The sequence below is a fragment of the Euprymna scolopes genome, chromosome 23 (genome assembly GCF_053919585.1).
Source record: "Euprymna scolopes isolate OS-2025 chromosome 23, ASM5391958v1, whole genome shotgun sequence".
NCBI classification, from domain to species: Eukaryota; Metazoa; Mollusca; class Cephalopoda; order Sepiida; family Sepiolidae; genus Euprymna; species Euprymna scolopes.
Genome location: NC_136504.1, coordinates 76712702 through 76729043, shown reverse-complemented (window position 1 = coordinate 76729043; position 16342 = coordinate 76712702). Strand labels below are relative to the sequence as shown.

The following is a 16342-nucleotide window of genomic DNA, read 5'->3' as shown; positions in this document are numbered from 1 at the left end:
CTACGTATTGAGCATTTTGAAGTAAATACTTAAAGTTTACGCATAAATCTATACTTTCGTATATTAGGTTTATGTGAGTAAATGAAGTAGTTATATATATATATATATATATATATATATATATATATATATATACACACACATATTTATTATACAAGCATGACCACACTTTAATAATCATGCCGGTTTCATTGGATTTACCAATCTATACAACCATTATAAATATCTATCTATTATATATATATATATATATATATATATATATATAAATATATATAAGTAGATTGTAGTTTGCTTGAAGCATTGTTGAAGAAAATTATAAGGTAAAATTAAAAGCCAAGAACAATGCGAGATTTTTTTTTTTAGAGAGTAAAATTAAATGAAAACAAAAGAAATAAATTTCTTTTTTTTGTTGTTTGTTTTTTCTTTTTCACACAAATTTTAACTCTAAACAACAGTAATTTTTTTTTTCTGTTGTATTCAATGGTGTTATAAATCTCAATATATTTCAGACTTATTAGTCCTTTTTCAAGAGAAGACAGCGGAAGAGTGTTCAAAATTGGAAAAGCAGCCGCAGAGTTTGCCACGTGATACCGCGAAATATAGAACAAAAAATGACGTTAAGAGAACGTTAAAATAAATCAGTTGATGTTTGAAATACTTGTTGCGTTTGTGAATCAAGGGAGATGACTATTCAAGCAAGAGTTTTTTTTTGTTTTTTTGTTTTTTTTATTATTATTTTAATTATTGTTTTTCTTATGTTTTAAACTTATATTATAAAAGCGGAGCTCAATTCCAGTCTATTGTTTAGTGTTTACTTTACTTTACTTTCCTACAAAACCCGTTCAAACAAGTATCTGGACTACCCATGGGCTCCAGTCTATCCGGTATTCTTGCCATTGTTTATATGGACAAACTCAAAAGACACACCCTTAGTACCTGCTACTCTTATCTCCTTTTTACTAGATATATCGATGACATTTTAATTATCACATACTCCCGCGAAGAAGCTATTAATATTTTCCACAAATTCAATAACGCCAACCCAAACTTAAAATTTACTATAGAACACCCAGACTCTTCGGAATCCCTTTCTCTACTTGATTTTAAAATACAAATAAAAAAAAATGGTGCCATATGCACTGAATTCTACAGAAAACCCGCCAGCAAACGCCTCTTCGTACATTTCAAATCTGCACTACCTCTCAAGGACAAACTAAACTACGCACATGCTGAAATCTCACGCATACAAGACAAATGCACTAACATCTCCGACAAACATACACACACTAACAATTTCCTACAGACCCTCTCACTAAACGGCTACCCTAATACGATCCTATCCTCACTTAAAAAGAAAAAACGCAACACCCGACCCTTCTCTAACAATTGTTTTCTAAAACTACCCTTCCTCAGTGACAAAATCTCATCTTCAATCCGAAAAGCCATCCGCAGCGAGGGACTCAACATTCAACTCATCCACACTGGATCTACTTTAAGACAACAGCTCAACCGAAAACATCCATCGCATACACCTTCCCCTTGTTCACTCTCTAATTGCCCAATATCACACACAGGTTTACGCTTTAAGAACCACGTTGTTTACGACCTACAATGCGCTAAATGCAGTGCATCTTACATCGGAAGCACTACCAGATTGCTTCACCACCGCATTAAAGAGCACTTAAACACTACTGCTTCGTCGTTCTATAAACATATTCGCACTTGCATTAATTCAGAACCAGATTTTCACATCAACATTCTTGCTTCTTCAAGAAACGTAAGTCAACTTCGTATCCTCAAATCTTTAATTATTTCAAAAAATACTCCCACACTAAACAATAGACTGGAATTGAGCTCCGCTTTTATAATATAAGTTTAAAACATAAGAAAAACAATAATTAAAATAATAATAAAAAAACAAAAAAAAAAAAAAAAAAATTCTTGCTTGAATAGTCATCTCCCTTGATTCATAAACGCAACAAGTATTTCAAACATCAACTGATTTATTTTAACGTTCTCTTAACGTCATTTTTTGTTCTATATTTCGCGGTATCACGTGGCAAACTCTGCGGCTGCTTTTCCAATTTTGAACACTCTTCCGCTGTCTTCTCTTGAAAAAGGACTAATAAGTCTGAAATATATTGAGATTTATAACACCATTGAATACAACAGAAAAAAAAAAAATTACTGTTGTTTAGAGTTAAAATTTGTGTGAAAAAGAAAAAACAAACAACAAAAAAAAGAAATTTATTTCTTTTGTTTTCATTTAATTTTACTCTCTAAAAAAAAAAAATCTCGCATTGTTCTTGGCTTTTAATTTTACCTTATAATATATAAATATATATATATAAATATATATACATATATTTATATATATATATATATAAAGTGATAATGTGTGCGTGAGGACACTTCTCAACCTATATACTCAACAAATTTTTGATCTACAAGCTTGAAATTTGGTATATAGAGCCTTCAGACACATGGAAAACTTTTTAATCGGTTTTCATCCGGAAAAATGGCTGCTAAGGGGGCAAAATTGAAGTATTGATATGTGAGAGTCGTTGGATTCTTATTTGTTTGAAAACTGTTTCATGAATGTGCATGCGTGAATCGTTCTCATGACAAATTCCTTATGTTAAGAATAAGCAGGTTTGAAAACACTTTTTTAAAAATCGTGTCAAGCCTTCGTACTTGATTCACTGTCTCAGCTGAAGTATTTTTTTTATCTTACAAGTAATGAACTATAGAAATAAACTTGCATGCACGTCTCAGCTTCTTTTCTGTTTTTTTTTTTACTTTATTTAAAAAAAAATTTAACGTTATACCTACAGTATTTCTGTTTATAATAAATAAGAATTCTGTATTAATAAAAATATAATATTTATGCATATTTTACGGCTGGGCAACGCCGGGCAACCTGCTAGTATATATATATATTTCAGAATGGGTAAAATATGTCTTCTTTTTTTTGAACTGTTAATCTTTAATGGTATGTTGTGTTTAGTAAATTGTTAGGTGAAAGTACAGAATAGTTAATTATACCCCCCCATCCCCATGTTAAGGATAGTTTTCAAAATAATAACGCTATTTAAACACATTTCTACATAAGTACCTTTTGTTTGTCGAATAGAACTTGGACTTAATTGTTCCTATTTTCTTGCCTTCTTATGTTTTATCCAACTAAAAAAACACTCAGAAATTATGTGTCTGTGGTTTGCTGATAAACGATTGTTAATAAACAGAAAAAAAACTTGAGTCGAATTTCCTTTCTTTGTTCCTGTACAACTATCTCTGCATACACCATGTTGGGTCAGAGTGAAAATGTAACAGCCACATTATACCAAGACGTGAAATACTTGAATTATTCTCTGGTCTGGCAAATTTGGTGGTGAATATGATATCCCTGTAAAACCATACACAGAACCTTATTTCATCCTAATGCCAGGCTGTATACCACTACCTCCAATGAAAAAGCCGCAGAACTACAGAGGATGGAGGAAATGTTGGTCATCAGTAAAATAGAGAAACACACTGAATTGTGCTCACCCAACAGAAACGTGTCGACCTCATTAAACTGAACAAAAGTGTAACACGTGAGTTACACATATTACCCATGATTGGACACCTTGACAAAGCAAAAAGAATTAGCAAATTGGATGCTGACAGTGGATGCTGGCAAATTTCACAAAAGACTCTCACACACTGACTACCATCAGCAGCCCATTGCCAGTGAGATTTACAAAAAGCATGCAACAGATACTAGCCAACATAGATGGCTTCATATGCATGCATGATGACATATTCGTGTATAGCAAGAATAATGTGAGCACGATACCTGACTGAGGGCAGCATTCAAGAGAATTAAAACAAGGGACATCACACTCAACCCTTAAAAATGTAAAATATCAAAATATCAAAATATCAAAAGATCAAAATCATTACTGAAATTCCTGAGACACATCTTCAACCAGATCCAGAGTCACTGACGTTGCAAACTTTCCAAAACGATCAGACACATCTGAAATCTGCTGATTTCTGGAAATGGTCAACCAGATGGGCAGATTCATCCCAAGTTAGGCAGAGATGACAAAACCCCTTTGCAATCTAATGTATCAAAAAACGCCTTCTTCTGGGAAGTTACACAAAGCAATGCATTCAGTGTAATCAAGTCAGCAGCCCCTGTACTGTCATTATACAGCTCGAGGTGAAGAACTGCAATATCAGCAGATGCATTCTCTCATAGTTTGGCAGGTGTACTGCTACAAATGCAGGATTACAACAAACAAAATGCACCGTATCGTGTATGCATCACTGGCAATGTCAGAAACCGAAAGATGCTAAACACAGATTGAAAAGAAACCCTGGCAATAATATTGGCATGTAACAGATTCACAGACTACCTCATTGGCCTAAACTTCCAGGTTGAAACAGACAAGACGTCCATATGCCCACTGGGAGCAAACTAACAGCAGGAATATAGAGGTTCCACATATGCTTAATGTGTTATGACTATTATTCGCCATGTCACAGACAAAGAATTATGCACAGTCAAGATCCAAAGACAAAAAACAAACCAAACAGGATAGAGACCTTGAAAAATCTTTGAAGTATTTGTCCATGCCATAATGAGCTTGCAACCTGCCACCGATAAATGCCTAAAAAAACTGAGCATTGCTACTCATGCCGACAATGTATGCAAATATATCTCTAATTGCATCAGAAATCGATGGCCACCCAAAAACAACATCCCTAATTTAATAAAACCATTTTAGATCCACCGTGGTATCATCATATATGGCACCAGCATTCTAGTTCCACTGTCATGGAGATAGAACATAATCAACAAAATCCATGCCGGCCATAAAGGGATTACTAGATGTTGGCAAATGGCCTGTCAATTAATATGGTGGCCATGGATATCCAACAAAATAAAAGTCACTGTGGAAAACTGCACAGCATGCACACGACTGAGGAACTAACATGCAGAACCACTGATAACAAAGTTACCAGTAAAACTGTGGCACACAGTCGCATCTGACTTGTTCCAATTAAAAGGTTTACTTTACATAATAGCCGTCAATTACTTTTCCATTATATGCAGAGATTACCATGCCATCAATTCTCAAGCAGTGATAAGAAGCCTGAGATCTATATTTGCCAGACATGGAATACCAGCCATCCTGAGAACAGACTCCAGAATACAATACACCTCCATGGAATTTACTAAGTTTACATCCAAATGGGGCTCTCAGCACATTACAAATAGTTCACATTATTCCCAAAGCAACAGAGCAACCAAGTCCTGCGTAAAAACCATAAAGAACCTGCTAAAAATAAGCAGAAAACCCATACCTCTCATTGCTCACATACAGAACAATAGATAACCGTCTCAACCGAAGCGAGCTGCTTATAGGAAGAACTTAGAACCAACATTCCAACTCAACCAAACCTGCTCAGCTTTGGATGGCCTGACAGATGTCTTTTGCATCAGAGACAACATGCAAAAAGCTAAACAGCACCACACTCTACAGCAGACACAAGGCAAAAGAGTTGCCAGCACTGAAGATCAGAACCAAGGTATGAATAAGAGATCAAAATGGCGAGGGACCAGAAAGCACCATCATCAATGCCACTTCCATCCCCGCTCCTACCTCTTGCAATCAAGTGAGAAAATCATCCTACGAAACAACCAGTACATTATAGTCAAAGCAACATGAATAAGTGGAAGCAGCCTGGCAACCAAATACAACACCCTTCTTCAACACCCACAGGTACATAAAACCGCCCCTCTTACTTACAACACCTTCTGACCTTCATACAGCGACAGACTAAATCCAGACGGATATCAATCTTCTCTCATTAAACTAAAAAAAAAGTTAACTATAAAAAGAAAAAGGGGATATGTTGTATCCAACTAAAAAGCCATTCAGAGTGACGTCCCGTTAATTGCATCACTTCTTTCTTTATAATAAAGGATAAGGCAGCCACCATCTTAAGCGCAACCTATACACATGCGTTTTGTTGTCCTTCAAGCTTACAAACACAACACTCCACACAGGAAAATTTAGATACAAAGTCGGTTCTTAATGTGTGAAACACCCCCCCCCAAAAAAAAAGGGAGCACTCTGGGTTGTAACAAAATATTTTTTTAAATTGCTTAAGTCTAGAAGGATTTCTATGTCGTTAACTGAGGACAGAATAGACTAAGTGTATGATCAGAAAAGATACTACACTTTGTTCCTAGAAATAAAAGTCCAAGGAAGAATCTATTGATAAATAGTGCCCAGAAATTTTAGACGAGTGTGGGGGTAGAGTACTTATTAAATATACAGAAGCGAAATGTTTCTGAAGATAAATATCACATTCTACGAGTACAATTACCCAACTAGAACGATTTCTCCTAATGGAGTAATGGAAACCGAAAATAAATTGGTTTTAGCATTTTCCAATATTTCATATTTTCTTTGCTTGTGGGTGGGAGGATTCGGAAAATTATTTTTATACATGATGCCCCCGCCCCTCCTCACATTTTATTTTATAAAATCTGAAGAAAATATATTACACTCCTTCAGAATTTTAACGTCACATATTGCTAAAGTAATATACATTTTATGTTTACCGTGAATTTGTAAATAAACGATGAATTCAATATACTTGTTTTGAAAAAAAAAATTCTTCTCGTTAATATATGTAATCTGTTGAGTTATAAAAGATACTTTTCATTTATATATGTAATCTGTTAAACTATATAAAATACTTCTCATCAATATATATAATCTGTTGAATTATAAAAAAAATACTTCTCGTTAATATATATAATCTGTTGAGTTATAAAAGATGCTTTTCATTTATATATATAATCTGTTATATTATAAATAAAATTACCTCTCATTAATATATATAATCTGTTATATTATAAATAAAATCACCTCTCATTAATATATATAATCTGTTGAATTATAAAAAATACTTCTCATGAATAATATAATCTGTTGAATTATATAAAAAAATAATATAATCTGTTGAATGATATAAAAAATACTTCTCATTAATATATATATATATATATATATATATATATATATATATATAGTCTGTTGAATCATAAATAAAATACTTCTCATTAATATATATAATCTGTTGAACTATTAAAAAATACTTCTCAGTACTGTATATAATCTGTTGAATTATAAAAATATACTTCTAATGAATAATATAATCTGTTGAATTATAAAAAAAACACTTCTCATTAATATATATTATATTATATTATAATATGAATTATCAAAAAATACTTCTCGCTAATATATATAATGTGTTGAATTATAAAACATTCTTCTCATTATTACATATATAATCTGATGAACTAAACAAATATATCTCATTATTTTATATAATCTGTTGAATTATAAAAACAATACTTCTCATTGATATATATATAATCTGTTGAACTATAAAAATACTTCTCGTTAATATATATAATCTGTTGAATTATAAAAATATATTTCTCGTTAATATATACAATCTGTTGAACTATAAAAAATACTTCTCATTAATATATATAATCTGTTGAATTATAAATAAAATATTTCCCATTAATATATATAATCCATTGAACTATAAAAAAATACTTTTCATTAATATATATAATCTGTTGAACTAAAAAATATATTTATTATTTTATATAATCTTTTGAATTATAAGAAAATACTTCTCATTAATATATATAATGTTGAACTATAAAAAATACTTCTCATTAATATATATATATATATATATATATATATATATATATATATATATATATATATAATCTGTTGAATTATAAATAAAATACTTCCCATTAATATATATAATCTGTTGAACTATAAAAAATACTTCCCATTAATATATATATAATCTGTTGAACTAAAAAAATATATCTCATTATTTTATATAATCTGTAGAATTATAAATAAAATACTTCCCATTAATATATATAATCTGTTGGACTATAAAAACATACTTCTACTTTTTATTTTCATGGCAGGTGCTCGGCTGAGCTCCATTCTATGGTCCCCCTTCGCCAAACTTTCACAAGATACACCCGTCTAGCAGAAAACACTAATTCTACTTTCCCCCATTCTTTATCTGTGCCTAAACCTAACGTAGATTCCATGAGCAAAGCTTCTCTCTTAGAACTGCATGCATATAGAATTGTCTTCCGTTTTCCTGCTTTCCAGCTGACTACAATATGGTTGTCTTCAAGTCTAATATAAACAAGTTTTTGATGAGCTGTTCCATATAAGTCACCAAATTTACCGAATCTCCATTACTAACGATTACTATATTGTCCAATTTCTACTGTAAACTCTCTAACCCTTATACTCGAGTGGCCTGTGGGCCTTGGTAATTGTATGCCTATGTAAAAAAAAAACTTCTCATATATAATCTGTTGAATTATAAAAAATACTTCTCGTTAATATATACAATCTGTTGAATTATAAAAATACTTCTCACTAATATATATAATCTGTTGAATTATTAAAAAATACTTCTCGTTAATATATATAATCTATTGAACAATAAAAAATACTTCTCGTTAATATATATAATCTGTTGAACTATAAAAACATATTTCTCATTAATATATATAATCTGTTGAATTATAAAAATATTTCTCACTAATATATATAATCTGTTGAATTATAAAAATATTTCTCATTAACATATATAATTTGTTGAATTATAAACAAATACTTCTCGTTAACATATATAATCAGTGGAACTATAAAACATTCTTCTCATTACTATATATAATCTGTTTAATTATAAAAATATTACTTATCATGAATAATATAATCTGTTGAACTATATAAAAAATAATATAATCTGTGGAATTATATAAAAATACTTCTAGTTAATATATCTGTTGAATTATGGAAAAATACTTCTTGTTAATATATATATTGTGTTGACTTATTAAAATAATACTTCTCATTAATATATATAATCAGCTGAACTAAAAAAAATAATCACATTAATTTATATAATCTGTTGAATTATAAAAAAAATACTTCTCATTAATATATATATAAACTGTTGAACTATAAAAAATACTTATCATTAATATATATATATATAATATCTGTTGCATTATAAATAAAATCATTCTCATTACTATATATAATCTGTTGAATTATTAAACAAATACTTCTCATTAATATATATAAACTGCTGACCTATAAAAAATACTTCTCATTAATATATATAATCTGTTAAACTATAAAAATACTTCTCATTAATAAATATAACTTGTTGGAATATAAAAATATACGTCTCATTAATATATAAAATCTGTTTAATTATAAAAACAATACGTCTAATTGATATATAAAATCTGTCTAATTAATATATAAAATCTGTTGAATTATGAAAAACCCTGTTGAATTATGAAAAAATACTTCTTGTTAACATATATAATCGGTAGAATTATACAAAATACTTCTTGCTAATATATACAATCTTTTGGTTTTAAAAAACACTTCTCATTAATATATATAATCTGTTGAATTATAAAACTTACTTCTCCTTAATGAATATAATCTGCTGAACGATAAAAAAATACTTCGGATGAATATATATAATGTGCTGAATTATAACAAAATACTACTCAGTAACACATATATATAACCTGTTGAATTATAAAAAATACATCTCATGAATAATATAATCTTTTGAACTATATAAAAAATACTTCTCATTAATATATATATAATCTGTTGAATTATGTAAAAATACTTCTCGTTAATATATATATAATGTGTTGAATTATAAAATAATACTTCTAATTTATTTATATAATCTGCTGAATTAAAAAAGCTCTTCTCATTAATATATATATATAATCTGCTTAATAATAAAAAATACTCCAAATTAATATATATAATCTGTTGAACTATAAAAAATACGTCTCATTAATATATATAAAATCTGTTGAATTATAAATATAATAATTCTGATTAATATATATAATCTGTTGAACAATAAAAAAATACTTCTCATTAATATATATAATCTGTTAAACTATAAAAAATATTTCGCATAATATTTATATCATCTGCTGAATTATGAAAAAATTCTTCTCGTTTATATATATATAATTGTTTAAACTATAAAACAAATCTCATAAATATATTGAACTATTAAAAAATACTTCTTATTAATATATATCATCTTTTGAATTATAAAAATACTTCTCATTAATGGATATAATCTGCTGAACGATAAAACTTACTTTGCATTAATATGCTGAGTTATAAAAAATTACTTTGCATTAATGTGCTGAGTTATAAAAAATACTCCTTATTAACATATATATAATCTGTTGAATTTCTAATAAAAATAAATAATGTTGAATTATAAAAAATAATCCATTGAACTATAAAAAATACTTCTCGTTAATATACATAATGTGTTGAATTATAAAAAATACTTCTCCTTAATATATATAATCTATTGAATTATTAAAAAATACTTCTCATTAATATATATAATCTATTGAATTATTAAAAAATACTTCTCATTAATATATATAATCTATTGAATTATTAAAAAATACTTCTCATTAATATATATAATCTATTGAATTATTAAAAAATACTTCTCATTAATATATATAATCTATTGAATTATATCAAAAATACTTCTCATTAATATATATAATCTATTGAATTATAAAAAATACTTCTCATTAATATATATAATCTATTGAATTATTAAAAAATACTTCTCATTAATATATATAATCTATTGAATTATTAAAAAATACTTCTCATTAATATATATAATCTATTGAATTATTAAAAAATACTTCTCATTAATATATATAATCTATTGAATTATTAAAAAATACTTCTCATTAATATATATAATCTATTGAATTATTAAAAAATACTTCTCATTAATATATATAATCTATTGAATTATAAAAAATACTTCTCATTAATATATATAATCTATTGAATTATTAAAAAATACTTCTCATTAATATATATAATCTATTGAATTATTAAAAAATACTTCTCATTAATATATATAATCTATTGAATTATTAAAAAATACTTCTCATTAATATATATAATCTATTGAATTATAAAAAATACTTCTCATTAATATATATAATCTATTGAATTATTAAAAAATACTTCTCATTAATATATATAATCTATTGAATTATAAAAAAATACTTCTCATTAATATATATAATCTATTGAATTATATCAAAAATACTTCTCATTAATATATATAATCTATTGTATTATTAAAAAATACTTCTCAGTAATATATATAATCTATTGAATTATAAAAAGTACTTCTCATTAATATATATAATCTATTGAATTATATCAAAAATACTTCTCATTAATATATATAATCTATTGAATTATATCAAAAATACTTCTCAGTAATATATATAATCTATTGAATTATTAAAAAATTCTTCTCATTAATATATATAATCTATTGAATTATATCAAAAATACTTCTCATTAATATATATAATCTATTGAATTATAAAAAATACTTCTCATTAATATATATAATCTATTGAATTATTAACAAATACTTCTCATTAATATATATAATCTATTGAATTATATCAAAAATACTTCTCAGTAATATATATAATCTATTGAATTATTAAAAAATACTTCTCATTAATATATATAATCTATTGAATTATTAAAAAATACTTCTCATTAATATATGTAATCTATTGAATTATAAAAAATACTTCTCAGTAATATATATAATCTATTGAATTATAAAAAATACTTCTCATTAATATATATAATCTATTGAATTATTAAAAAATACTTCTCATTAATATATATAATCTATTGAATTATATCAAAAATACTTCTCATTAATATATATAATCTATTGAATTATAAAAATACTTCTCATTAATATATATAATCTATTGAATTATAAAGAATACTTCTCATTAATATATATAATCTATTGAATTATTAAGAAATACTTCTCATTAATATATATAATCTATTGAATTATTAAAAAATACTTCTCATTAATATATATAATCTATTGAATTATAAAAAATACTTCTCATTAATATATATAATCTATTGAATTATATCAGAAATACTTCTCATTAATATATATAATCTATTGAATTATAAAAAAAATACTTCTCAGTAACATATATAATCTATTGAATTATTAAAAAATACTTCTCATTAATATATATAATCTATTGAATTATTAAAAAATACTTCTCATTAATATATATAATCTATTGAATTATATCAAAAATACTTCTCATTAATATATATAATCTATTGAATTATAAAAAATACTTCTCATTAATATATATAATCTATTGAATTATTAAAAAATACTTCTCATTAATATATATAATCTATTGAATTATATCAAAAATACTTCTCATTAATATATATAATCTATTGAATTATATCAAAACTACTTCTCATTAATATATATAATCTATTGAATTATAAAAAAATACTTCTCATTAATATATATAATCTATTGAATTATTAAAAAATACTTCTCATTATTATATATAATCTATTGAATTATTAAAAAATACTTCTCATTAATATATATAATCTATTGAATTATATCAAAAATACTTCTCATTAATATATATAATCTATTGAATTATAAAAAATACTTCTCATTAATATATATAATCTATTGAATTATAAAAAAATACTTCTCATTAATATATATAATCCATTGAATTATATCAAAAATACTTCTCATTAATATATATAATCTATTGAATTATTAAAAAATACTTCTCATTAATATATATAATCTATTGAATTATAAAAAATACTTCTCATTAATATATATAATCTATTGAATTATTAAAAAATACTTCTCATTAATATATATAATCTATTGAATTATATCAAAAATACTTCTCATTAATATATATAATCTATTGAATTATATCAAAAATACTTCTCAGTAATATATATAATCTATTGAATTATTAAAAAATACTTCTCATTAATATATATAATCTATTGAATTATATCAAAAATACTTCTCATTAATATATATAATCTATTGAATTATATCAAAAATACGTCTCATTAATATATATAATCTATTGAATTATATCAAAAATACTTCTCATTAATATATATAATCTATTGAATTATAAAAAAATAATTCTCAGTAATATATATAATCTATTGAATTATTAAAAAATACTTCTCATTAATATATATAATCTATTAAATTATTTAAAAATACTTTTCATTAATATATATAATCTATTGAATTATATCAAAAATACTTCTCATTAATATATATAATCTATTGAATTATAAAAAAATACTTCTCATTAATATATATAATCTATTGAATTATATCAAAAATACTTCTCATTAATATATATAATCTATTGAATTATATCAAAAATACTTCTCATTAATATATATAATCTATTGAATTATTAAAAAAATACTTCTCATTAATATATATAATCTATTGAATTATATCAAAAATACTTCTCAGTAATATATATAATCTATTGAATTATATCAAAAATACTTCTCATTAATATATATAATCTATTGAATTATTAAAAAATACTTCTCATTAATATATATAATCTATTGAATTATATCAAAAATACTTCTCATTAATATATATAATCTATTGAATTATATCAAAAATACTTCTCATTAATATATATAATCTATTGAATTATATCAAACATACTGCTCATTAATATATATAATCTATTGAATTATATCAAAAATACTTCTCATTAATATATATAATCTATTGAATTATATCAAAAATACTTCTCATTAATATATGTAATCTATTGAATTATAAAAAAATACTTCTCATTAATATATATAATCTATTGAATTATTAAAAAATACTTCTCAGTAATATATATAATCGATTGAATTATATCAAAAATACTTCTCATTAATATATATAATCTATTGAATTATAAAAAATACTTCTCATTAATATATATAATCTATTGAATTATAAAAAATACTTCTCCTTAATATATATAATCTATTGAATTATAAAACAATACTTCTCCTTAATATATATAATCTATTGAATTATAAAAAATACTTCTCCTTAATATATATAATCTATTGAATTATATCAAAAATACTTCTCCTTAATATATATAATCTATTGAATTATAAAAAATACTTCTCATTAATATATATAATCTATTGAATTATAAAAAATACTTCTCCTTAATATATATAATCTATTGAATTATAAAAAATACTTCTCATTAATATATATAATCTATTGAATTATTAAAAAATACTTCTCATTAATATATATAATCTATTGAATTATATCAAAAATACTTCTCATTAATATATATAATCTATTGAATTATATCAAAACTACTTCTCATTAATATATATAATCTATTGAATTATAAAAAAATACTTCTCATTAATATATATAATCTATTGAATTATTAAAAAATACTTCTCATTATTATATATAATCTATTGAATTATTAAAAAATACTTCTCATTAATATATATAATCTATTGAATTATATCAAAAATACTTCTCATTAATATATATAATCTATTGAATTATAAAAAATACTTCTCATTAATATATATAATCTATTGAATTATAAAAAAATACTTCTCATTAATATATATAATCCATTGAATTATATCAAAAATACTTCTCATTAATATATATAATCTATTGAATTATTAAAAAATACTTCTCATTAATATATATAATCTATTGAATTATAAAAAATACTTCTCATTAATATATATAATCTATTGAATTATTAAAAAATACTTCTCATTAATATATATAATCTATTGAATTATATCAAAAATACTTCTCATTAATATATATAATCTATTGAATTATATCAAAAATACTTCTCATTAATATATATAATCTATTGAATTATTAAAAAATACTTCTCATTAATATATATAATCTATTGAATTATATCAAAAATACTTCTCATTAATATATATAATCTATTGAATTATATCAAAAATACGTCTCATTAATATATATAATCTATTGAATTATATCAAAAATACTTCTCATTAATATATATAATCTATTGAATTATAAAAAAATAATTCTCAGTAATATATATAATCTATTGAATTATTAAAAAATACTTCTCATTAATATATATAATCTATTAAATTATTTAAAAATACTTTTCATTAATATATATAATCTATTGAATTATATCAAAAATACTTCTCATTAATATATATAATCTATTGAATTATAAAAAAATACTTCTCATTAATATATATAATCTATTGAATTATATCAAAAATACTTCTCATTAATATATATAATCTATTGAATTATATCAAAAATACTTCTCATTAATATATATAATCTATTGAATTATTAAAAAAATACTTCTCATTAATATATATAATCTATTGAATTATATCAAAAATACTTCTCAGTAATATATATAATCTATTGAATTATATCAAAAATACTTCTCATTAATATATATAATCTATTGAATTATTAAAAAATACTTCTCATTAATATATATAATCTATTGAATTATATCAAAAATACTTCTCATTAATATATATAATCTATTGAATTATATCAAAAATACTTCTCATTAATATATATAATCTATTGAATTATATCAAACATACTGCTCATTAATATATATAATCTATTGAATTATATCAAAAATACTTCTCATTAATATATATAATCTATTGAATTATATCAAAAATACTTCTCATTAATATATGTAATCTATTGAATTATAAAAAAATACTTCTCATTAATATATATAATCTATTGAATTATTAAAAAATACTTCTCAGTAATATATATAATCGATTGAATTATATCAAAAATACTTCTCATTAATATATATAATCTATTGAATTATAAAAAATACTTCTCATTAATATATATAATCTATTGAATTATAAAAAATACTTCTCCTTAATATATATAATCTATTGAATTATAAAACAATACTTCTCATTAATATATATAATCTATTGAATTATAAAAAATACTTCTCCTTAATATATATAATCTATTGAATTATAAAAAATACTTCTCATTAATATATATAATCTATTGAATTATAAAAAATACTTCTCCTTAATATATATAATCTATTGAATTATATCAAAAATACTTCTCCTTAATATATATAATCTATTGAATTATATCAAAAATACTTCTCATTAATATATATAATCTATTGAATTATTAAAAAATACTTCTCATTAATATATATAATCTATTGAATTATATCAAA

The 16342-nt window shown here is 23.5% G+C and overlaps 1 protein-coding gene across 2 annotated transcripts in view; it reads right to left on the bottom strand.

The window, feature by feature from the left end:
* The window catches only part of LOC145246016 (protein neuralized-like), a 600001-nt gene that overhangs the window by 113031 nt on the left and 470628 nt on the right, over positions 1–16342 (bottom strand). The window lies entirely within an intron of this gene.